This window comes from Aquila chrysaetos, chromosome 6, assembly GCF_900496995.4.
Source record: "Aquila chrysaetos chrysaetos chromosome 6, bAquChr1.4, whole genome shotgun sequence".
Lineage (NCBI taxonomy): Eukaryota > Metazoa > Chordata > Aves > Accipitriformes > Accipitridae > Aquila > Aquila chrysaetos.
This window is the reverse complement of record NC_044009.1, coordinates 25,529,626-25,556,809: the sequence shown is the minus strand read 5'-3', so window position 1 is coordinate 25,556,809 and position 27,184 is coordinate 25,529,626.

Below are 27,184 nucleotides of genomic sequence, written 5' to 3'. Positions count from 1 at the left end.
ATGCAAACATCCCCCGTTTATCTTAGCAGGACATGCAAAGATTATTTTTAATCCTCTGAGTGCTTTGTACCTTTAAGATGGTATTTCTGAAACCAAGAAGCGCTCACTGTAATATTAAGTATTGATTACTTACAACACAGCTCACATTCAAAGTGTTTTTGTGGCATACTACTGAATTAATGCAGTTTGTATTTTCACTCTGCTCTTCCTTAAAGGTCTCAAGTTTCAATGAACAGAAGGGCAGCTTAGAGCTCTGACACACTTCTTGTCCTCAGTCATCCTTATGTACTGCTTGGAAGGGCTGGGCGGTAGCTAACATCCCTTCTAGTCCCTGATGACACAGGCTCAGACATTAGAGCTGCATCAGAGCAGGCAATGAAACGACAGCATACTCACACTGCACACTTTAAACGGCAGCACCATACAGGTAGAACTGTTTAATGCATTCATTTTATGTTATGTTTGGAGAGTGCAGTCAGAATCTAAAGGCACTGTCTGGCAGCTCAGCCTCACTTCAGCCTCGGCATGACTAATGAAAATAAGGTGTATCTTCTATACTACAGTAGACATGACGACTGAAACTGTGCCTCAAGACACAGCTGGCCTTCCCTGTGTTATTTTTTCCCTCTGTGCTGCTTTAGTCTTTTCATCCAGCTCCTTATGGGCAGCAGGCTGTGTGTATGTGTTTCTCTGCAGATAGCATTGTTCCCTGCCTTTGAAGAGCCTGCATGTTGTAGTTTGCTCTTTTCTTCACTCCTCCCCATGTAATAGAGGGGCGGATGCTTTCTAGATAAGGAGAAATGACTGAATGTATATGTCTATGAAACATAATCAAACAAAATGAAAGCTGGGACTGACCCTTGAAATTTCACCGCAAACATTTTTATGCATGCAAGTGGCTTAGTCGACTTCAGAAAGGCTGCTAGTGTTCATAAAGGATATCTGTGTGGAAGAGAGCAAGATGGACACTTCGTTTATTGTTATGATAATGTAACTAGCTTGAGGCTGCTAGGAGATGGCGATAAAGGATGTCTAAGAAAGATAGCAAGTTCATAAAGTGTTTAATTTTAAAGCATGTAGAGAATTATTAGCAGAGCAGCTGTAGCTTTTTATGTCATTTCGTAATGCATGTGATGTGGCAGTTTGAAATTAAAACCCTCTTTGTGGCTGACTTTTTTGTCACGTACATCATGGCTAACAGTCCACTTTTTCCATAGCATTCTCTGACTGAGTCTGCACAAAGGCTCAGATACCTTTGAAGGGTAAGGACCTTTAAAGTGCAAAACTGTTTTCCAAGAAGAAAGTTACATGGCTTTGCCAGATTGAACTAACCAGCTCTAAAGGAAGAAACAGTCTGTGTTTCTGCATCTCTGCAGCGGAAGAGCTGAGACATTCCCAGGCGTGGCCCTGGCAAAGTCCAGTGCCCATGTATTTCTGGAATGAATGCCAGCTGCCTCCACATCTTCTCACTCGCATGTTGCACGCTGTACAGTCAAAGCCACCAGGACTTGCAGGGAGCTCCCCAAATGGTCTCAGGGCAAAGTAATCTAGGACTTTTTGCTCCTAAAAAAAGAGACCCCTAAAACTGGAATCACATTACTAGAGGAGAAAAGAGTCTTTTGACTGAAGAACAGAACCTGCAAATTCTTTACACTTTCACTCCTCCAGGAGCTCCTGCGCATTTCACCTCAGCCATTAATTCTTCTAAACGCAATCACAGTAAATTTAGAACTCATCCTGATCATTTTAAACAAAAAGATGGGCACATGGAAGTACATAGCTGTAACGTAACTTCTAGGTCACAGAAAGAGTAAAGGACTCCTGCCGCTAGATTCAGCCACAAAATCTGCCTTCTTCCATCTGAGACATGAAATAGGTTCCAAATCATTGTGTGAACTCGGGAAAACCACTGAATCATTTCTTGTTTTAGTTTCCTCATCTCTGAATAAGGAAACCTTTTTGCAGGGAGGGGCTTAGCTTAGAGATTCATGGAAAACTCCTTCTACTCTGAAGGAAAATATGACAAGCATATGACAATGTCGTCATATACACGAAGAAAGCAGCACTAAGCCCAGCTCCCATATAGTAGGCTTGTAAATAATCAGCAACTTCCAGTGAAGATACTAAAATCAATGATACCTTCACACATACAGGAAGGCCCTTTTGAGGCTCAGCCACCAAACATGACCTTGTAAAAACATGACATTCCTATGAAAAACAAGTTTGGACACTGCTAAGCACTGCTGGAAAATTACACTTGATCAGGCAGACCGAGAAGCGTTAGATTGTTAATCTCTTATCCCTTCAAAGATCTCGTCCACTTGGAAATGAAAATCTGTTGTTACAAGGGCAGGGAATCCATCTTTTCAGTGGATTAACTGCTGGCTACCTAATGTCTTTTGTTCATATGCCAAAGCCTGTGCAGGATAGTGCCCTCTCTTCTCCCTCCCGAAATACTGCTAGAGATAAAGCGAGCTACTGCTTCCTGAGAGCTTCTACTGCCCGCAGGCCATCCTGTCTGAGCCACCTGTGAAACCAGTCATTTTACCTTCTATACTTCCTGCAGCAGAAGGCAGGTTCATACAGGCTCCCCCGGTCTGCCCCTGCATATATCTCTCTCCTCCTTCAACTGCAGTAATACCTTCGCCTCATATTTTTGTTTGGGTGGGCTACAAATCAGCATGCACCCTGCCCAGGACTGCAAGGTAGGGGTCCAAGCACCACCATCACATTGCTCCCTATTCCGGTGCTTACCTGTGTAGTTCAGGGACACCGTCTGACCCTTCCCTCACCCCTCCTAGGCTCATTCCAATCCCCACCCACCCTCACCTTAATGTAATATCTGGCATTTAGATTTGAGTGACTTTCGAAGTAAATGGGTCAGGTTATTTAGCATAGGCTGCTGGGTTGCGATTGCAGTTCTTCGCATGCTGAGTCACCCTGGCAGCAGATGTCATCTGCTTCTCATTTGAGGGAGAGGCGCACAGTGAATTAAAAATGCAATGTGCACTGTTAAAATCTTATACAGCTGTATTCAGCAGGGATGAGTGGGAGTAACAAGACAGTCAGATTACAGGGGGTTCTACTACGAAGGCAGAAATTCAGGGGAAAAGCTTTTGTACAAGCTCTTACTTCAGTTCTCCACGTGTGCTTCAGTGAACCAGCTAAATATAGAACACCCAAACCATTGGAAAAGCAAAGGAAATGGAGACCCAGGAAAAATAAGCCACTGATGGTAGTGCAGGAAATACTTCTGAATTAAACCATTTCCGCTGTAGCCTTTGTAATGTTCTCAGAAGACCACAGTTGTAAAAAATGAGTCATTCCTGGGCTTGAGTGTAACATTGGCTTGACATTGTTGACAAGTGATTGCAAGGGATCTGTGTGGCAGTAGGGTAAACTGTGTTTGTTTTTACAGACGTGTATAAAAATACACATCACTAGAAAATCAAAGCAACAGCCACAACAGACCAAAGACTTTCCATAGGAGACAGAGAGCCTAATTCGCTGAGAGCCAGTGACCCCAGCTGCTCTCAGAGCTAAGAACGTCACTCGCTGTCAAGACCTGACCCAGAAGAAAGGAAATCAGGGTTGCATTTCATTATTTTGGCACAACGGACTTCAACAGCTGGAACTAGGGTTAACGAATTGCAAGTCAGCTTCCAGAGGCACAAACTGCATCAGCCTTCCCTCAGAATCAGGCACATTTGTGTCCCTGAAAATCTATCGAAACTGTTGCGAAAACAAGGTCATTTGTATGTGGCTCAAGCTGCTGAAGTGGAAGAGACACTCTGAGTAAGCATAGGTCAAATGGGGTTAAGCTTTCTTTCTTCAAAGAGTTATCTGGAAAGGATTATGAATCCAGCAGCAGCACTTGCCATCAAATGTGCTCAGACATTTCAGTTCAACTCATGGTATCTTCCAGCAAAAAGCTTGGGTTTTGTTCCTCTGAATGCATTTGTTCTTGTAGGTGTTTATGGCACTTACTGGCAGTTGACATTGGAAAAAATCCACACTTCTAGACTTGTATTTGTTGAGGGAAGTTTTTACTGAAACATTTGCCTCTGTTTTTCACAGAAAAGAAATCAATAGTTTTCTACTGGATTGAAACTTCTGTAAGTGCAGCCTGTTGGCTGACTAGCTGGGTTCATGGTTACAACCCTATTTCACTCTTCCTACATGGCCCTGCAAGTTCTGAAAGCAAAAGTTTTTAACCTTAAAACAGTCTTGGTTGTAACTGTAAAACTTCTGCCTCATTCCCTGCCCCTTTAAATCACCTTCAGCCCAGTATCTCACTCCAATTTACATCAACAGGATTTCAGGAGGGGGAGGCTGAGCACTGTTTTGTCTTTTATGACCTTTAAGATTAAGATTTTAAATGTTTTTATAAGATTAAAGAAAAAGATTTGTAGGACTAACTAGGGGATTTGGAATACCTAGTTCCAATGAACAAGATTTGAGGCAGTAATTTCCCAGAAGGTGGCTTGGAAATGCCCTCCATGGGATGCAGAAACCCCCCCAAATCTGGAAGACTCACATGGGTGAGGTTTGTACAGCTTTGTACAGCTTCATCTTCCCACACCCCACCTCTATGCCGACACAGCCGCTGCAGGAGCCAAGCTCTCAGGGCTTCCCACACGCTGTTGGGAAGCAAATTTCACACAGTGGAACTGCAAAGCACTTCAGATCATACCATGAGCTCTGGATAATTCTAATTTTGTGGGTTTTTTCTACTGAGATCTATTAATTAGGACATTTGACTAGACTGGAGAAAAAAAAATCTTAGGAAAATAGACTCCAGGGAATTATCTCATCTTAGTTGGGCAAAAGAGCAAATTAGCTCATGGATGACTTCTGTCTTCTTTTCCAATGATATTTGCTCTTTCAAGGCTTGGGAGCCTGTTTCATCTTTACTAAAATAAAAGCTATAGTATTACTGAAATCAAAGTCCTTGAAGGTAATTTAAGAAGGTGTGCAACAGTTTTCTTCTTCAAATAGTGATGGATTACATGGTCCGGCCTGTGAAATTTGTCTGGAGAGAATGGCACAGCCTGCAAACCTGCCCTAAATTTCCAGCATTTTATTCTGCCAAGGGCAGGACACAAGATTGGCCACAGTGCCCTTCTCCTGCCAGAGGGCTGTAGCTGCTGTCACCTTCACGGTCTGGGCGGAGCACTGGAATAGAGTCCCTTGCTCCAAAGTGATCTTAAACCTGGTGCAGCACACGGGAGGTTTTCGCATCCAGCATTTTGGTTGGAGGCCTGTTCTGAATACAAAGACTTTTCTTTAAAACATGATACTTGAATTTAGTAATGAGCAGCACACATTAAAAATGACTAGGCCAGTTTCCAATACAATCCCTCCCGGTGAGACATACTGCATGCAGCAGTGTTATATAGCTTGATTACTGTAGCACAGATGAGTCCCATGACACTATCTGTATTATCAGGGAAGAAGTGCCCAGGAAACAAAACCTTCAGCCATATTCAGTCCTGGTGTAAGCACCTGCATCTTCATTTTCTTTGATTATTTATTTTTCAGCCCAGAGTAGAAGCCTAATCAGAACTCCCTATCTTCACTGCTTATATAACAACTTTCTGCACTCCCCCTCTCCTTCTGTAGGTTTTACTTTCACAAAAAAAAAGAAGATGCAAATATTCTTCTAAAAATGCAAGTTGCCTAAGCCTTGCTACCTGTTAGGGGATATGGGGCAGTGGGAGACTGCAATTTGAGAAATCAGGACAAGTATAGAGGATCTAAAGGCATGTAAATTCTGTCTGATGGCACTAAGTCTGTCTTTGGGCATAGTTAAATGAACATACAATGTGTTTGGCACATTATTTGTTGCAATTTTGTCTTCTCTTTCTTGCTATTTGGACGCAGTGCCTCTACCCATCTGACTGTTTTTAAACAGCCAGTGGGTGATTTTCCACATTATTTCAGCTCTCGAAGTTAGATCAGTGAAGCTCTTTTCCTTGGATGGGTTTCATGCATATGGACTGTTGACTACCTTCTTGATCTGGTTTCCTGCCAGCGTGAACATTTTTGTCAAGAGAATTCCCTCCTGCAGTGGTGCAAGCATTGTAGGTGAGTGCTGAGAGGTGGCTAATTACACGTCTTTTGTGAACTAACCAGAGGTGTCAAGGAAAAGAAATTCAGGCTACTCTGAAAACAGCCTGCACTGTCAGTAGCAAACACGAGACAAGCTGCAAGCTCAAATATATGCTTTCTTGCGAGAAGGCTTAGTGAGAACACAGAAATTCAGTCAGTGAGGAGTTGAGAAAGCCCTTGGTGCTGGGGAAGTTTATACAATGTGGCTCAATCACTCTTGCTAGCTCTTGTTAGAGATACAGAGCTTACAGTTTTTCAAGAGTCCTAGAAGATTACGTGGTTCTCAAAAAAGTAAAACATCCAATAAAAGTAAATTGGCCCTAACTACTGCTTTCAGAGAGAGTGCTTCCTTCTCTTCCCTCTTCTCTCCATCTTACAAAACCAGCATGGCCAAATTTATGATTTGTAGTGAGAGGCCCTAGTTTAAATTTAGAGCCATAGGAAGCCGTTTAAACCTTCAACACAAGAAAAACTGGCTGACACAGTCATCATGGGTTTATAGGGAAGCACCAAGGCTAGCACACAAAGTATCCAGCATTTCAAATAGCTCATTCACAAAATCTGTGTACTACATTCTGCAGGGAGTCAAATCCTGTTTGCCTTTTGGGAGTTGTCACATTGAAGCCAATTGGATTACTCATTTGTTTGAGGCAAGCAGGATTTAACCCTCCAAGAAACAAAATGGATTTGCTAAATGAAAAGGATTAGTTTTTTCTGGATAATGCTGTGTTTAAAAAAAAAAAAAAAAAAAAAAGGCAAAAAGGCATCTCTCCTCCCTCTCTTTTTTTGGTGCAATATGAAGCAAGAAGCTGAACAGGACTCTTCTGTGCCCTATGCATCTTTATTTTAGTTGCCAGCATCTTTGCCTTGCCATGTTTAAATCAGCATGCTAATGCTAACGGATGCTTTTCAGTATGCAGGTCATACCAGGCTAAATTGTTTCAGGAGGGTGGAGCTGCTCTCTTGCTTTGGTGTTTGAGACAGGGAATACTGTTTGGTCTCAGATCCAGACTAATTTGTGGTGGATTTAAAGTTGGGCATAGTTTCTGGTTTGGCAGTGCTAAAGGGTGGTAAGCCAGCTGCAGGTTTTTGCCATTCTTGGGATGCGCTGATACTGGAAAACAGGCTGCTTATGGTGATGGCTCACAAGATAACAGATGAAGTGTTTCACCCTTTCTTGAAAGTAAAATGAAGCTTACATTCAAGGTCTTAGTCTGGGTGAGCTCTGTGTTTGGATTCATTCAGCACAGAAGGAACCTCTCTGGCAAAGTGGATAGTTAGGCAACAGGTCTTGTTGACCTGAAAGAAATTTCATCCCCTGAATTGGCACACATGAGGGAGGAATGGTGCCCTTCAATGAATGGACAACCTCTGCATGGCTGGAGTTACAGAAATTGCAGCCACATTGCACTACATCTCTCACCTTTTGTCATCCTTCCTGAGCACCCAAGACAAAAGTCACTGAGCAATTCTAGATTTCCATGGTCTTCCTGGAAGAGGCACATGCTTCCAGGTGCATCCCCTTTCATGGTCAGTGTATATTGGACTTCTGCTCATGAGCTCTGCTGCAGTGGCGGCAGCCCCTGGTTTGAGAAGGTGGGCTCTGTACGAGCACTAGGAGACAGATACAGTCCTTCCCCTCTCTGCTTTTACAGAAGCAGGGAGGGGCAGCCCCTCTAAGACAAACCTGGTGGGCAGGGTGATACCACCCAGGACCAATTCCAGGCTGAAGGTAACCACCAGATTAAGACAGTTTGCCTGCTAGTATCTGTATTTATACCCTTATGTGGCTCAGTACTCTTCCCATTTTTTGCTAGAGCTGTGTTCTGTCATGATCTTGCTCCTCCTAGCACTTATAGTCTGTTCTGAAACTTGAAACCCTGAGCGTAAACTTGGAGCAGCATCTGTGTCACATGTACTGAAAATTCTCTATGGGGTAGGAGTAAGTCCTTACAGCAGTATCAGATTTATGCTTCTTCTCAAGACAGGGGGCAATATTCAAATGAGTGAGATGAGTGTCTGGCAGAATTATAAGGACCTCTGTTTGGAAGATCCCCCCCAGATACAGAAGTGCTTCTCTTCTGTCAATATAGGTAACAGAAGTTTTGCGGAGAGAGGAACAGACTGTAGGCTTTCAGTATGAATGTTTCTGAATCTGATCAGTATGAATCCATTACTGATTGTAATGCTATCTCTGAATTAGTTTTTATTCCTTCCCCAATTCAGAGAGACCCAACAGAGGAGTGGCTTCACAGTGGATAGTCTCTTCAATCAATGATAAAAAGTTTTGGATATTATGACAGTTCTTACCAAGGCCAGGATTCAACGCAGGAGGAGGCAGCATATATGGGGAAGAGATTTACATGCACATTAGCTCTCTACATAAATCTATCTCCCTCCTGAAAAACAGCTGTGAGCTCCACAGACCCAGGATAGCTGTAAGACACAGAGGGTGGAAGATTTATTATTTCTTTTAATACTTTAGCAATGATGTTATTTATCTGCCAAATGACAGACCTCTTGGTGGCAAGGATTTCGTGTTCAACCAGACTCCCATTTAACGTAGCCTGAAAAGTTTGCAATCTCCTATGCAAATAAGAGAAGGAGAGAAAAGTTTGCTCAGGAACACAGGAACAGATGTAACCCATGAAGAGCAAAACAAAATCCACTCTGGCTAGGAGCTGCCCTTCTGAGTCCAGCTACTACGGTCTGCACAGCAGATTGATAACCTCTGTTTCCCCTCCAGAAGGCCTCCATTTCACCCGTGCTGGTACCAAGGAGGAGCAGAAGGCACTAACTGAGAAGCAAGTGAGGTCAAAGATGGGTGTTCTGAGTGAGCTGAATGATCAAACTGTGCTGCAAGCTAAATTCAGGTTAGTGTAACAGATCCCTTGGACTACACAACTTTCATGTTGTTGCTCAGGCAGCCGAAGCCTCTGTCTGTTCCTCAGCAACAGACAGGATTGCTTATACCTCTGTTGCACTAATTATTTTTGCCCAGCTGCTGCAGAAAACATCTGCCCTATGATGACAGTCCAGGTTGTCACGTCATCAGACAACGTATGAAGAAAAGGCAGCTTTCCACCCGTGAATCTCTAAACACCTCCGAGACCAAGGTAAAGTTCAGTCAGGAGAAAAGCTCCCCTCTTGTCATGATGAGTGTTATAGTGTTGGCCTATGGATTTTCTACCATTAGTGAGAGGAGGCAGCAGGAAAGGCTTGTCCTTGCTTCACAGGAACAAGGAAAGCACTGTGTGTGAGGGGATGCAGCAGCTGGTGGGAGCGAGAACAGCGGCTCTGTAAAACATGGGAGATGCTCTGCTCTGCTGGATGCTGCACCCAGTCCTCAGACAGCTACATGAGGAAAGAGCTGTGCCCACCCACAGCCAGCATTGAGGGTGCTACTGGGACAGGCTGTTGCCCAGCTGAGCACTGACCCTCCCTGCAGCCTGGGCAGGGATCAGGCACTTGTCCCTGCAGGGTTTCCCTTCTTGGCTCTGCTGCCCTGAGGCCCTGAGGCACCAGCCGCTGTGCGGGCAAAGCCCTCTTCAAGATTGGCCTTATCTACATTCAAAGCAGACATGGGTGATGCTGCCTGGGGATTGCATTAAACTGTTTACTTTTTCTTCTAATCTATCAGAAGACTTGCCAAGGTATCTTCGAATGCAGCAGAAATGCCTGTTATTCTTGGACCTTACTAGTGTCCTCAGCTCCTGCAAATTACAGGAAGGGTGAGCGACACAGAGTGTGCATTATCTTCTAAAAAGGCTTTTTATTATTGCAGTGCCAAGCTAGGGAAGAACATGAAAAGAGCAAAGCAGGCAGTGACTACTATTTGAGTTGTTGTGCTGTTCAGGGCTTGAAAAGGGTTGCCAAGGTGAGCCATTGTCAAATGACCCCTGCTTTCAGTGAGGCTGGGTGGATATTCCCCAGTATAGGGATGCTAGGCTGAATCCAGCCCTGAGTCTTTGAGAACAGGGCTGCTCTGAAGAGTGTGGCTGTGAAGATGCAGCTTTTTTCTACATGGGAACATCAAGGCAGGAGTAGCTTAAAAAAAATAGGACAGAGTATTTCTATTTTAAGTACTTGTTGAGAAATAGAGATGCATCTTGGTTTTTCTGGTTTGCATTTCAACATTTGTGCGGAGTGTCACTGTGATGGTACCAGAGCTGAACTGGCAAGCCCAGCTGCAGGGTACCTTCTACAGGGTGAGGCTGCCCGGGGCCGCCCTGCTGTGCTGCCCGCAGCCTGGCCGCTCGCGGGTTCCCGTGCCCAGAGCTCCTGCTTCCTGGGGAGTAACGGTACACTTAGGAAAACGTTCACAATAGGTAAGAAATGCTTTTACAGTTTTTGCTTTGTTGATGCTAAATATCTGCCAGGCTGCTCTAGAATAAAATAAAGCACGGTATCAGATCAAATTCACTAATAGCAAAATCCTATTAACTCTGCATTTTCTCACCACACAAAGGATAGTCGTGGGTTCCTCAGTAACAGTAGTCTCATTCTGCAGAGCAATCTTATTTTACATTCTTGGGGCCAGACACTCAGTTGATGTAAGTAAGTATATCTCCAAGTTGTAGCTACCCTGATTTACACTAGCTGCAATGCTGACCCCCTGTTAATTGCACACGTTACAATTCTCTGGAATTTCTCTTGCCACAGACTGCAATAAAAAAGCATTTTCTGGTGGTGAAAGGTCAGTAAACAGATCTGAGATGAAACAATCTCTTTGTGATTATGGTTATGCTTTAGGAATGATTTTGTCCTTCCACAAACATAACATACGTGGTCTGCCTAGGAGTTTTGAGCAAAAATGCTTGTGTACAATGACTACAAATAAAACAATAAAGTAAATTGTTTCCACTTCTAAGCACAATTGTTATTCCTGACTTTAAATCTGTCTATCCACATGCAATTCATCCTCCTAGGAGCTGCTGATGATTACTTGCCTATTTCCTTCACTCATGGCTTATAAAACCATTCCCAGGGCAATGCCTGTTAATTACTAATTTAGCCTGGTTTAACTAGCCCAGTTGTTCAGCAACCCTTAGACAGACAGAACTAGATTTCTGGACTTGCTTTTCCTCAAGTCAGCTGCAATCAGGCTGAAGGTGAAGACCCTGTAATCATTTAAGTGCAATATCAATTTACAGGCCTGCGCCTGCATCTTCCTGGAGCTGGATGATTTGGCAGGGGAAGATGTGTCCCTGGTGGCAGGGCAGGGGCAAACAGCCACTCCAGCTTGTACAGAACAGCTCATCTTCCTAGCCTGATCTGGTCTAGTTTTTCATAGAGCACTGTCATTGTTTCAACCTCACCTGCTGTTCCCGTGAGAAATGCTGAACCAACAGTCTGAGGACCATAGACTTGTGCCTCCTCACAAGGGGCAGCAGCAGGACAAGCACCCTTGGCCCACCTTGCCTGGAGGGATTGTCCTGAGGCCAGCCAGTGTGGGCCACCCTCCAGACTCTTTGCTCGTGAGGAGCTACGCAACGGCCTATGGCAGTGACAGGCAGTCCAGGAGAAGACCGGCAGCACACTTGAGCTGCAATGAGCATTGGGATACTCCATGCCTGTGGTTTGTCCTCTTTGCCTGCCAGGACACTCCCTTCCATTTATGCCCCATTCTCCCATGCTATGCCATTACGATGCTATTAATATCCTGTGTTCCTTCCACCCTTTGTGCTCACCCTGTTTAAGCACCAGTGCCTTTTTTACACAGCTCAGAGCCTGCTCCAGACCTATGGAAGCCATGCACGCAAGTGTCTGTCAGGCAGCTTGCTATGCGATAGTCTCAGGCTTTGGAGCAGGGGCTGTCATTTTACCTCACTGGAGGCTGTTTCCCTTACTCTGACCTTACCAGTGAGCACTTCCAGTAATCACCAAAAATTTCTTTTAAAGCTACCAAGGGTGTGGCAGAAGTAGACCCTTTGTAAGGCACACACACACATATTCCTTAGTCTTCAGAAAGAAAAAAAGAGATAAAATCAGCAGCAGATATTACTACTTAAGATTTCCTCCCTGGATTTCTAACTTGATGGTATGTAATGAAAAGAGACTTTGTAAAACAGAAGGAAAATAATTAGATCCCTTAAGTTTTTGCATCTAAATTGATGCAGACACTATAAACAAGTATTAGTCTAAGAACTCCACAGGCATCTGCAATTTCAGAGCCACTTCAGCTTTTACAAATCACAGAATCTTCTCTGGATTTTCATCATAAGTATTAGCATTAATTTCTTACTAACCTCCATCTAGTTGCACAAGGGAAAAAATTTAATATTTTCTTTACCTGTTTTGGGTTTTAGTCCTTCCATCACGCTGCATGGAGGTATGACTTATTTGTCCTTGTAAGAACCCATAATTAAAGTACAAGTTGATTACACAATGTCTGACATAGCTGCAAACTCCATGCATTGCAAGTCGGTTTTGAACCTAGGGAGTATGACACAGCTGAGACTGCATATGGTTTAGTGTTAGATGGGAGGAATTCATGGGAGATACTTGGAAGCAGAAATCAGATTAAAAGAGAGAATTATTATTTTTCGCTTGCCTAAATATGAACGTAAATAAGGCTGTACATAGATTTTCCTCATTAGTCGAGGAAAAGGATTATGAACACTTCCTCTAAGTGATGGCATTACTAAATGTTCACTTGACATGTGAAAAGCTTTATTCTGTGATTTAAAAAACAATGACATAGTTATTAGGCCAAACTGACCTGTATTGCTTTAAACGTTTGTCACATGCATGGAAAATAATTAGAGTACAATTGAATATGGAGCATTCAATTGACATATGAATAGATCTGAATTTCTTCTTTGGGGTGAAGTTTCAAAAAATACAAAAGAGTGTAATCAATTTAACAGCAGGACTAACCCATCAATAAAGCAGAGACAGTATTCATTCAGGCAGTGCAACCACATTTGTATATGGAAACATATTTCAGCCTCAGGCTTCCAAGAAACACTTACATAGGATGGGGAGAAAATGGCTGTAAAATGTCAGCTACCTTGATGGTCGTCTTATTAAGCGAGGAAGTAACCTGAATCTGTTTTGCCTGCAGATCTACATTTACCTGTGTCATAAGAAATGACGGAAAGCCTTTGCTGGGAGTTATTAAAAAAAAAATGTAGAGGCTGAATTCAGTCCTTTTCCTGTCCAACACTTGCTGAGACTTTATTAGCCAGCATTGTTCACATCTGCTTATAGGGAGCACAGCAGAGGAGCATGTGATCCAGCTGTTGCTATGGCATCTAGTGGGATTTTAAGAGAACAACAGAAGAAACAGTGGCAAGAACCCCTCCAGCTGACACCTGAGTTAAAGGGACATTGCCAGAAATGATGAGTTGAACATACTTAACCTTTATTTGTCAGATTTTTCTGAAGGAATTGAGTATTTAGCACTCCAGTGAGAATTAAGAGCACCTGGATCCTCTGGGGGGGAAGGATAACAATACCAATAATACCATCATGTGATTTCTTTTAAAATGCCTCCTTAATTTAGCAGAATGACATCTGCTTTAAACTGAGCTCTGAAAACATTCAGTAAGCCTAGCTCATCATCAATGCAAGAGGATAGATACCTAGTTCACTACAGAAATGAATGTGTAGGCAAGGGCACAACAGCTAGCACCTTGAACCAACATTTCCTTGTCTCCCCCTTATTCCTGCCAGACTATAGATAATAGAAAGACATCAAAACCTTGTTCCCCAGATAATTCCCAAAGCAATACTGCTCACCCTAATGTCCTGCTGCTGCATTATGCATACAGCCTATCCAAAAAACAGACATGCAAAATGAGGAACACACAAAAATCTGCTTTGGGGACTGTTTTTCCACCTTCTTCTTCATATGGAGGTTTTCCAAGAGCTGTCAACTAATAAGCAATGAAATTCCAATGAACGTTTGTTTGGCTGAGCACAATACTCAGCCTTTTGTGAGCCAGCCAGCAATTTGGAGCCTGCAAAGCCTCAGGAGACTGGGCTTTCCCCTCATTTCTGCTGGTACTTCCCTTCAGTGGGTCAGTCAGAAATACTGGGATTACTGTTCTGGCTCTGTTGCATGCCTGTGGCCAGCCAGGCTCAGCCTGTGATAATCAGTTTTGTGAAAGTGAAAACAATGTACTACGCATGAAGCATCCCTTGCTCTGGGCCCTGGAAGACATCCATGGATAAGAGAGCACCTATTTGAGATGATGTTATATTTGGTCATAAAGTGGCTGTGAAGCAGCTGTCCTTGCTCCTGGGGAAGTTTTCTGTTTCTGCCATCCCATCCTTGAAGTCTCAGGGCTACTTTCTATGCCTGGGCATTAGCCTATAGCCACCCAATATGGTCTGAGATGGAGGGACTCTGAGGCAAAAGCCCAACAGAGGCCAGAGTGATGAGCACCCAGGGAGCTCAGTCTGTCATGTTGCTCTACCCAGCTGCCCAGGGGAGGCTATAAATCTCCCCATTGAATACCTGTCCTTCCCCTCCGCCATGGTGTGGCTGTGGGTGACTGTAGTAGCATCCAGGAGAGCCTACAGAACTTGCCTGCGCACGGTGCCCTGGCTGGTCCCTGGAAACCAGTGTACTGAGGGGTGCCAGCGGCCCCCCAGCTGGGAAGAGCTGAGGTTTGGGATGTCACTTAGCTGGGGATGAAGCTGCAAGTAAGGCTGATTTTGTCCTTATGCTTCCTCCATTTCTAGCATTAGCTTTGATGATGATAACCTCTGAGAGTCACCGCAACGTCCACTGTGTAGCTGCAGAACTACTGTGTGTTCCTTGCAAAGACAGAGGACCAGACATGATGCTAATGAAAGAATGCTGTGCTGAATGAAAATGATCAAGGAATCTGCTTTCCTGACTTGAACACAAATAGTTTGCTCTGCCAAAGCTAGGAGAGGGCTTAAAAACGTATTTCTTCTCCCTGGTTCCTTTTGAATATTATAGACTTTATGAATTAATCAGGAGAATACTTGGTGTAGTAGGTGGAGATATGAGAGGCTGTTTATGTTCAGCAGGAACACAAAATGCTTTGTAAAACTAATCTTTAGAACAAAGACTTGCAAGAATTGTATGCAGTTTAATAGCTCACTTATACAACTCAATGATAAAATATGCATAATCCAATATTACATGGCTTTCCTTCCCCTGACAGAATATGAATAATTTAAGATATTTTTCTTCAACCACGCACCTCTTGCCATGACCCAGTCAAATATTATCATCCTAGAATGTATTACCCTGCAAACCAAACCAGGAGACATCTCACCCTGCACAAGTAGTCCCGCTATGCACATGCGACAGAACAGCAGGGCTGGGCTAAGAGCTTGGATAAAAAGAGGTGGCTCTTATATGCTTCCAAGATAGTTCTTATAATTGGCCTCTGAAAGTTCATCTGCTAATTCCACAGTAGAGGAAGGCTGTAACTTTTAGTAACATGGAAAGAGGCACTTCATGGCAACACTCCTCAGTTCAGGAGTGCCAACAAGCCAGCTTATCAAAATGCTGATAAAGAAGCAACAAAAAAGAAGTTTGGGAACTTCTGCTGAAGGGCTGCTCAGCGCGCTGGTGAATGGAGTGAGCGGACGGCAGGAAATGCTGCAGTTAGTGAGGCTGCTGCCTAGGTCATGTCTGCCCCTCGCTTTGCCCCTAACCATTCAACCTCTTTTCCACTGTGTCTGGCACTAAACCTTTGTTTGCAAGCTTCTTCCTGTTGATTCCCACAGAATACTAATGTCTGTCATTTTCCTTGCTTTGATTAATTTTGGTTGTCTAGGACAAAATCATGGCCTTCCTTCAGAAAGGGAGACCCTTGCCAGGGACACTACTGGAGGTGGGAATTTGTCCCTGATATTCAGTTCTTGTCTTCCTTTTTTATACAGAAGCTACTTAATTGCACTGTCTATGGGCATCACAAGTGACTATTTCCAGTCAATTTTTTTTCATTTATTTATGTATTTTTGCATCTTTGCCTTGGCTTTCTTTGCCTAAAACTTTCAACAAACAGAAGTGCTTTTCAATCAAAAAACCTATTTAAGCCACGAGAATTTTCTCTGCCTTCTGCTTCTGTACATTCCATGCATTTCTCCTTCTCTTCCCACATTCTCTACACCTTTATATTTGCCTTTCTGTGCTTCTGCTGCTTAGCCTGTGTACCAGTGTGATCTCACCTCTGCTACAGTTCTTAGTCATTTCCTCCTGCCCCTTGCAATCTCATTTCCCTTCATTCCCTAGCTGCCAGCTCTCTATATCCCTGCATAGGCAGTAGGCTCCTATTGCCATTTCTACATATACAGTGGGAGGTTACAAATATATATATAGATCCAATCAGCTCTTGAGTCACTGTTCAGCTCCAGAGATCTCTGTCTCTCATTATTCCAATGGGCATGTGGAATAGAAACCTATTGACATGGGAGAATATGAAAGTATAGATTGGCATGAGCAAACCAGTCAAAGGTGATGCCGTGCATGCCCTGTATATCCCCAAATGTACTCTCATGTCTATTTTAAATTCCTCCTCATTTGGAGACCAAGGATACTACTCTCAATAAACAATTTGCTTGGAAAATATCCTTTGTAGTCTTGGCAGTTTAGTGAACATTGCTCGGTTACCCTAAATTATTTCCTTAGTAACATTTTTATTAAGATGCTCAGAGTGTCTTGAGTATGAGGGAGGTTCCCAGGAATTAAGGATTAACACCACCAGGGTTTCCCTGGAGATTTCAGAACACGAAAGGGCAAACTGCTGATGTACAGAAGACAAACTCCTGTTATGGCAACGTGTTCACAGCTGTTATGAAGGGAGGCAAAGCCTTGCAAAGTGAGGTCAATAAACCAGACAGTAAATCAAGTTTATGAAAGTCGTGACTGGTGGGACTACATTAAAATGTTATCTGGGAAATACATGACAGCCATGGATGAAATAACTTTTGTCTCAGGAAGGCGGGTGGGAGCAGATTAATTTAATCTGTTGAGAAGCAGGGAAGAAACACTGAATATTGATACTTTCGAAACTGTCTATGGACTAAATGACAATGAGAGTCAGAGGCAAAACAATGTGTTGTGGCAACACGCAAAAGGCTCTGTTCAAAAGTTCTTATGTGACATAAATGGAAATGAAGTTTTGCAAAAAGGCTTGTTCTTCTGGAGAATCCCACTCTCTTTTCTGTGTTTTATACTTTCTAGAGCTCATAGTGTGTTTTGTTTGCTAACTGTACCTACCTATTGCCCAGTGAGAAGCAGTATTTTTTTTTTCAATACAGAGTGCAGGTGATATTAAGAAAAGATTCTGAGCATGATGGCAGGGAAGTTAAATTTGTTGAATCTTTGTACCAACTTTCACATATGGCTTTCAGAATTAGCTCCAGTGAACATATACTTCTGTTTGGAACCTAAATTTCAGTTAGTTCAATTTAAAATAACTAATGGTTAAAAAGATAAATAATAGTTAGTAAGTCCAATTATTCTTTTTATAAATACTCTAAACAGGCCTGAAATCTGGTAACTGAATGTGGTGATTTACTTGAAAAGTAAGTGGGCAGCTGGCTGGTTTATCAGAAACAAATGATCCTTCCCCAGTACTTGCTAATTTCCTCTGAAAGCTGTAACTGTTGCTGTTTTGCAGTGAGATACTCTGAATACAAAGAACAAAGTGTTAAATGGCTGTGTTCCAAGCACACATGGTAGTGGCTTTGTTATGACCTAACTACACACTATGTGAGGCAGTGTTTTTCAGAAGCAGTGATGAATTTTATTAGACCAATATAACTGGAAAACCAGGCAAGTTTTCTTCAAGTCTAGAATGAAAGCAGTTGCCCTCAAAGCTAAACACAGGTTGAGAAAAATTGCTGTGAATTTAATTTTCAAACCTCTGTACGATTCTTTGTTTGAATTTGCCTTAAGATTTGCAGCTCCCTAATAGAGAATTAATTTAAGCTCCAACTTTGAGCGTCCACCTGATTTTTCTGCATGCAACAGTTTTGCTGCCTGGCAGCTGTTTTAATCTGCAAGCATTAATAGTACATGTGTTTTACAAAAACCACTTTTTGTACAGCACTTAAGGTATAAAACGTACTCAGCTGACACAAGAGTACTGTGGTTCCAACCCCAAAGAACTCAGGCGTCTTTAAAACTTATTCCTTACAGCCTATGGCTATGAGTAAACTCTCTTTGTTAGCTGGGTTTGAGTTCAGGCTTGTTCCCCAAGCTGTCCTATGGAAGGCTATAGAAATCTACAGAAACAAGACCAAACTGGAAAGAGCACAAATTAGAAGAGGAAAAGGAGGGATGTGCCAATGAGCTCTGTAACCTGTTTCTTCCCTGGAGGGTGCCTGAAGTGCACTACCATGGAGAGTTCACTACTCTGTAAATACAGAAATTTCAAAGATGTTATGTGTTGCCCTCGGTTACTGGAAACCCCTTCTAAAGCAAAGGAGTCATCCATCCTAAAAGCATTAACACTGGCAGATCCAGTCCAAGCTCTTTGATCAAATAGTGACAGCCCAAAATATTACTCTGAGTGGCGTTTGTTCTATCCTGCGCTTCAAGGGAACACCAAAGCGCCATTATTTGAATTACACGTTTGGTCCCCAGGCTGCATTAAGCCCTTAGAAAAGGCTCTCAAACTTCATATCCCTAAAAGTAGCAGATGAAATAAAGAGTAACATGAAGGACAGGGGAAAGAGCTCTATCAAATAAGAAAAGATGTATTAGATTTTGTTTCTCCTGAGAATGCTGTCTGCCAGGTTGGTATAAAGTGCTGGTGTTCAAACACAGAGCTGCTCATTTAGAGTTCAGGCTGTACAACAGCGCTTAGCTAACAGATGTTTCTGAATGTAAAAGGACACTATTGTCTGTAGGACTTGCATGCTGCAATGGTATCTAGCCATTAAAATCAAATTATAGAATCAGGAAGAACCAAACCTCATGTAGTAACATCTGTAGGATCCAGAAGTGAGGCAAGAGCCATTTATAATCATCCTGCTTGTCCTAAGTGCTGTATCATATTACACCAAGGTTTTCTGTAGATGCTCCAAGCGCAACAAGGAAACAACAAAAACAAAGGAGAAAGGAGGCAGTAGAACTTAAAAAACTGTGTTCAGCAACGTCTGCTCTTTACAACAGTCACTATTACATACACACACTCACTCATCTTCCCTGTGTCTCCCGAGTCAAAGACTAAATCAGATTCAGCCAGAAGGTGGCCTAATTAGATTGCTTTTATATTCAAGGTAGCACCACCCGGAGTCATTAACACTATGAATTATAGGAGTTCTCTCATGACAGAGCACTACAGTGCTTGATGAATAGGAGGAGGCAGAGCTGAGTGGCTTTAGAAATCGAGACAGAAGGAATCAGAAGAGCATGGGAGACTTCTGGGGCTGCATCTCAGTGGGTTTTGTGAAACAACATCATGTATTAAGAATAAAAGGGTGCCTTAGACAACAGAAAACATCAGCATGGATAGTGTTTATGCTTTATGGACTCGGCATGACATTTTAGGCTCTCAATGCACCTTCATTTTCAAAACAGAGGGGGAAAAAAGGGAAAGGTTTCTCAGATACGTGATGTTTAATACCAAACAACACTGCTATATGAGTATCTTAACAAAATGCCTGGGCCACACGTAGTTCCTGGCTCCTCATTCCTCTGAGAAATTTCCAGTGTGACACAGGAGCAGAGAAGACAGAGACAGTGTCTTTGCCTGTTACTGCTGCTCTTCAGAGGTCTGGAAGCACTAAGATATTCCACAGGAAACCTCTCAGCAGGGACTGGTGATGTGGCATGGCCAACTTTAACCACTTTTGCATGGTCTGATTTAGAAAGACCCTGGCATTTAACATCATATGAAAATAAGGCCTTGTTTTGATGCATCTACAGAGGCACTCAGAAATCAAGGCACTATTCAAAATCGTCCTCACCAGGAGCTTTATTCACAAAGAGCTTACGCAAAGCACAACTGTCAGAAGTCCGACATCTGAGAGATGTGCAGGTTAGCCACTCCATATATGAAGCAGGTATAAACTAGAAAATTGAGGTAGATACAGGACAGCATCAAGAAGAAAGAAAAAGGCACAAATGTAGGAATGTATCTGAGGATGCAGTGGAAAATACCTAGCAACTTACTTTAAGTGCTATTTTTTTATTAGAAAGCCAACACAGCTATAGACCAGAGAACTGAAATTCCATACACAGGATATTATTTGCATAACTGAAGTTTCCAAATGATGGAAGTATGGGATCTTTTTTAAGATTCACAAGAACTGTATGACCCTGCCACACCTTCCATCATGTGGCAGATGATCATCCATCATCCCAGGCAAGAAGAGAGTTCTGTTTTTCACAGTGTGGGATCAGTTGATTTGGATGTCTGGGAAAAAAAAAATTACATAATGCTTGGGAAGCAGTTTCACCATGAAGTTAACTTTCTTTCACAGAACACTAATGGTCAGGGAGATGATACTGAAGGCCAAACTCTGCAGCCTGTCTGTATCAGGACACAGTGGTGGGATAAAGAACGAGCCCAGAAGTGGATTTTGAGAAAAAAATAAGGCATTTTCGACATGACCAGGCTTCCCATACAGTAAATGATGTCCTTGTTTTGAAAACTGTTTTTAAAGAAAATGGTTCAGATTAGCTCTTTTGGTATTTTTCTTTTGATTCCATTTCCCTTTGTGCCTCCACTGTGAAATGTTATATAGTTTGAAATAAATAATAGCTCCACCGTGCTTGCCAAAGGTATTACAAAGCACAGAAGGGTTGTCATGGAGACAGAAATTCTTAAGTGAAGCAATTGAATCCCTAAAATATTTAAGCAACGCTTACTCTGCAGGACAAACATGAAGTAGAATATTTGCGACAAGAAGCCAGGTTGGAACTTCTCATGTTGAAATTGAAAAAGAAAATAAACCAAAAGCCATTTCAGGAAATAAAACTAAGTGGCTGCTAGATGTGTTTAAATGAGAAAAAAATGTGCACAGCCACTTTCATGTCTACATAAGGACGTGTCAACTCATCACAGAAAAAGAAATAAGCATGGCCGAAGTGGTGCAACGTGTCTTTTCTGATGAGGAAAGCAGGTTTCTCCAGGTGGTTCAAACCATCAGGAAGAATGCACTGTATTTTCATGTTGCCTGCCATTTCTTTTTGAGTAACTGTTTAACCCTCTGAGCTGATGCAGTGAGTTGGTGATAACGCAAAGTCATAGACGCCTTGTGAGAGGACAATAAAGAGGTAGGTCACACCTACAGAAATATAATCCTACCTAGTGTTTTAATACTAAATCTTCTCAGACCTGAAATAATACAAGGGGCAACTGCCAAAGGCAATCTGTTGATTGCCTTTTCCATCACACTTAACTAAGCTAGCTTTGACCTCGTAATTACATCTACAAGCAAAAGGGATATGTTTTGTGGGACAAAAATTGGATAGGTGAACTCAAAGTGTGCCCACGAAACTGTCTGTGTCCAGCACTTCTGGGAGGTATTAGGAGATGAATTTTGACCAGGTTTTCAGTCTTTCCCATTACTCTTGGCCCTTATTGCTCCTCTCTGACAGGTTTCTTTTTCTCCTCTTTGTATCATCTAGTTATTTCTTCTCCTCACTTTGCACTAAGCGGCAAGGGGAGAATAACAAGGAGTCAGAGGAAAGGAGCAAAACACTGGCTGAAAAGAAGAAAGCAGAAATGGAAATCTGAACAGATGTCTCAAGCAAAACTCCCATGGACCTTCACTGGGATATCTGCCCAAGTAAGGGAGCATGGGGAGGGCAGGAAATGGCCTAGAGAGATCTTTAAAATATTGCAGAGCTTGTACTTAATTCAGATCAAGCGTTCCTGGGGACAGTTTGTGATAATGAGGAGAATGTACTGAAGGTGTAGGAGGGACACATAGTTTTTGCAATATCACTGCTTTCCCAGGCTCTCCCAAGTCATGTCTTTGAGAGCTATATGTTTTAACTCTCAGGAGAATACCAACTGGAAAATGAAAAGGTTCAGTGTGAGACAATTTATGGCAGGCCAAATACCACAAATTTGTCCATTTGGCCTTATAATAAATCCCCTGCTGATTAATGCAGCTTCCTAAAATTACTGATAAAGGAGCCCTGCATTCCCTGAAAACACTGAATGGTTAGAGGGCTGCAGCTCTGACAGCTAATATCCACAGCATGCATAATGCAAGCGCCTCTCCACCTCCAGTTGCTAATTGACAGAGAAAAGGAGATGGGCAGTAAGCAAAGGTTCCTCATCTGATAACTAGCCTACCCCCACATAAACCATTGATAACTGATTCTTGTCACCCAATGCAGGGGATATGGGACACTGAACTTGTCACATCTTGGCACCCCCACAGTAAGTTTGTGTCCTCTCTTAATCCTGGCTTCCTGCTTCCTCTCTTTGTTTTCTCTGAATGTTTCAAACCTTGCCTCTCTGTTTCTCTTTTCTCATTCCTGATGAAGGCTCCTCCAGGTCTCTCAAACAATGTCAAGGCTTTTTTAGCACTGGTGTTTACACCTCCCAGTAGCAACTTGCTCCTCCTCTCTTCTTCACATGCCAAGCTTCTACCTCTTCTTTATGCTTATTCTGCTTGACAATCTCTCTTTCACAAAGCATTTACAGCAACGCTGCTCCCCCCAAATACATGAGTGTCTCAGCACTCATTCTGTTATTTTGCAGAAGGCTCTTACGAGGGAAAAGTCAGTGGTTATCTCGTGCAGCTGAGGGTACTGATTGGCTTTTTATAACACTGACCTCGGTATACGTGCAGATTAAATGCAAGGATCCACTTTCCGAGTCATGCACAATGGGTCTTCAGGGGAACAAGTGAGCAATTACAGAGTGACTTCCCAGTGTATCACTGCTATGGGGCCTCTGGGCTATTCAAGTAGTCCAGAGCAATCAGGGTGCATTGTGTTCTGGGTACAAAGGCCTTCCTCTCCCATGCACTCCTGATACTATTCTTGCACTTTGGGGGGTCTGCAACAGACCAGCAGGATCACCCTGTTCACCATCAGCCTTTATTCCACAAGATTAGCCCAAGTAGTTGCTGTGAGGGTGGCAGACCTCTGTCCTTGGGACATGTAGCCCACACAAGCCACCGCACTCAGAATCGGGGTCTGGATTTCACAGCTCACATGAGTCTCTGCAGTCCTTGCCCAGCCTTAAAGTTGATGGAGCTTTTGACCAGGGTCACAATTTGACTGAGCTGGCCTTAGCACAAGATGGCACAACTTTAACAGTTACACAAATAATAAAAACTTTTCTTTAGTTATCAGGCCTAGACAACACATTCAGCTCCCTCAAAGCACGCTCTTCTCCTCTACACATGCAAACACTGTAATTTTTGTATTATGCTGATTCAGTAATGGATCATTTGGTAATCATTCATTAACTGAAACACTCATGTCCAACAGCAGCATCGTATCTCATCTCTGCACCTTCAGAAACCCTCAAGAGATAATTAAAAAGCCCCAAGCCCTCAGAAATGTCAGAGTCTGGGAATCCCTTTGTTTTAAAGGAAACTAAAGACCAATCTTTTCCCTGAAAGGCTCAGCTTGTTCTGAATGCCTGTTTAAATCAAATGCAGATATGCTCTATTCTTTCTACAGAGTTGTTTGCCTGCTCAGAGACAGAGAAAATAATGTTGCAACATCAGTGCGTGCACATCTCCACATAAAACAAACCCCACACCCAGGTCTGTGATCAGTTGGGTGTCCCAGGGGATAAGGAGGTATTTTAACAATGCTGCAGCTTGTTGGAAGAGGAAGCGGAGAAGGCATGGGGGGCAGAAAAAAGGGAACAGATTTTTCATTAAAAGGATGACATTTACAAATACCATTCCCTTTCGGTGAGGTTACATTTAAGCTAGACAGCTCAGACAATATTAAAACTGAGATGATGCTTTATTTGTGAAGTGCTTCGCTTCTGAGGAACCTGAAACACTTTCAGAGAAGCATGAATTAAGCCTCACAGCAGCAGCGTGTATGAAGCAATGATTATTCCCCATTTAGTAGATCGGGTATAAAAATGCAAACGGGTCACGTGAGTGGTTCAAGGGCGTACAGGAAGTCTGTGGCACAGCACAGAAATAGAATCCAGACCTCTTGACTCCTAGACTTGTACTTTAACCACAAACTTATCCTTCTTTCCTTAAATATGCAAGAAGTTGAAAGCCACGCAGCATCAACAAGTCAAAGATCTGAGCGATGCTTGCCTTAGATTTTGTAAGTATATACCTAAAATAGTATATGCATAGACAGGAAAAGATAATTACCTGGGACATTACATAGTAAGTGTAGTATAAATGGCAAATCTGTTTTCTTTCTTGGTGTGCTGCTGAAGTAGGACTCCCTGAGTTCATTCTTGTTCCCAGCTGGGAAAGGATTTCAGGAAATGGAGTTGGGAGAGGACAGTTAGTGCATGTTTGTTGACCTGGACCTTTCTTAATTTCAATCAATGAGATATTTACAAGAAAAATAAATAAATATGCCTAAATGTTTTGTGCTCTGGTAAAGATGACGCTACAAGGAGAATCCAGAAGCAAAGGATGAGCTTTTTCATCTGTAGTAAAAGCTTCTACAGGGTTTAAAAAAAGATGTTAAATTATAACAGAAAGAAACAACAAATAAGCCTGGAAAGATTGTTGCTTAGTATTGCGTTTGAATGGAAGCATGGCAGCAAAGATCACCCGTTTCCAAAGTGTAATTCTTCAATGTTAAACAGGAAAGGCTACTCTCAAGAAAGATTTCTGAAATGAAAAGTTGCTTGTGTTTTCACTGGTTAATGCTTAAAGTCTGTCTTCTGGGTTCAATTCACGGACTTCAAGCATCATACAAAGGCGGCAATTTTAGACAAGTCTAACCTCCTTTCACAACTAAGGAAAAAGAATCCAGTCATGTTTTCCAGTGTTTGATCACTGTGCAGGTTTGTGTGGCACTGACTATTTACTTTTGGTCTGAAACAAGGCCCTTCACAGAGACTGGTATGTGCTCTTTACTGAGATATCTTTGAATTCCAAGACACAGCTGCATCTCCAGTACTGTTAGTTGGTCAGAAGACATTAGTCTCAAAACCAGGGAGAGACAGAAAACATTTGCCTCCCCTAAGTGGTTGGTCTTGGGTGAGGACTAGTAACAGTAAATTAAAAGGAAGAGAAAAAGGAGAGACCTCTTGTTTTTCTTTTCAGTTTAGTTTTGTTTTCTAGCTCTGGTATTTAAGGCCTATTTGTCTGAATGCATGTGTGTTCTGGGTCCTGATTTATAGCCTCGCTGTTTTACAATGGTACTTGAAAAAACACATAGTAGATTTCTTTTAATTGCCCAGCTCCCTCAGTGAGCAGCCTATTGCACTCAGCAGTTGAAACACCAAATTAAAAAAGACACCAACACTTCAAAAGCAGTGCTCCAGCTCACAGTTATGCAGAAAAAAGCTAATTTCTGGGCAGGTCCTTGGACCTAGAAGAACTGCTCTTCATACAGGGGTAAAGACAGACCTGCTTTTTGCCTCATTCCAAAGGAAAGGAGAGCTGCAGCCAGGCTGGCGTGGGAGTCCACTCCAAGCATATCGTCTGGATGCCAGCTTTCCTCCCCACACTGAAGCAATTCCTGGTTTTGTCTATACATGCATGCAACAAGACATGGACCAACAAATGTAAAGGGAAGAGAATCAGCACAAGACCAAGCTACCAGAGCAGCCACATCCATTAGACATCTCCCCAGAGCGGAACTGCCACCCTTCATTAAAGCCGAGGCCATTACTTGTTATTATTACTGAGTTTATATTACTTCACTGGGGTTTTCCAGTTGTACAGGAACACAGAGTCTAAGGATTTGCTGGGGGATGGGTTAGATTCATTTTCAAATCAGAACTAATCTATGCTAGGCAGACAGCCAGTTGAGGATAATTTATATTAAGGATAAAATGCACAGTCAGATATGTTCAGGTAGCAGCCAACAAAATGAAAACTCATGCATCACTGACTTCTGAAATTTTGTCCCTTTCCAAAGCCCCATACTGATACTACATTGTGTGATTTGAGGGCTGTACGCTAGTTGTGCTTATTCTGTGGGCTGCCGGTTAGAAAATAGTGCCTTTCTGCTGCTCAGTCATTTGTATCTTCAAGCTTGATGCTCATTATAGTCCTGCAAGCAGGTGAACCTCTAAGTTAGGATACCTTGCAGTCTAATGGCAACATGAATTACTGGATTTACTAATGAGATGTTACAGGAAACTGAGAGAGGTAATTTGTACAGAGAAGAAATCTGCCCAGATAAAATAAACATGGAGTTGAATCTCTGTACAAAACTCATTGCAAACCTGAAACAAGCTTTTTGTCATATGTTATCTGTTTTTAATTAAAGAAAATACAGTACGGGGCAGGTTTTCTAAGCAGTGTGTATTTGTCTCTGTCTTATAGATAAAATTCTGTGGCTCCAAAATGGACTAGAATTTCACAAACCTGAACTGACAATAAGAGACTAAAGACATACAAAGAATGGTCTATGTTCACAGCATTAAAGGACAGATTCTTTGCTGTTGTGGTGCTGTGACTCAAATCACTAAGGTGCTGAAAAGCCAAAGGGACTCTCTTGCTGCAAGGGTCTGCACTTAGACAAGAGAATGATGATATTGTAGCGTGACACATCAGTATACTCAGAGGTAGCATCGAATAGCAAGAAAAGGTCACACAGTATCTGATTCAAAACTGGTAGAAAATAGTACCTTGAAGATCCCCGCTGTACTCAGTAGAGGAGGGCTGAGTAAGCACATGGGACACAACAGCACTCTGACAAGCATTCATTCCTCTCTTAAAGTTATTGCTGTTGTTTGGTGCAGTACCAAAAAGACAGGAAGAACAGGGATAATTTCCTGTGGGATTTTTATTTTTCACCTTTGTAGCACAATCCCATTCTTTTTCAAGACATTTGATTAATTAACTTTGTAGGTAAAAGCCAGTAAATAATATTTCATTTATGCCTTGCAGATTTAATGATCATTTTCATCACATTAATCACCCAGAAAAATCTTCCTTGGTATTGCCATTGGGCAATATTGTCTCCATATCGTTTCCAGAAGTTGCAGAATAGCTA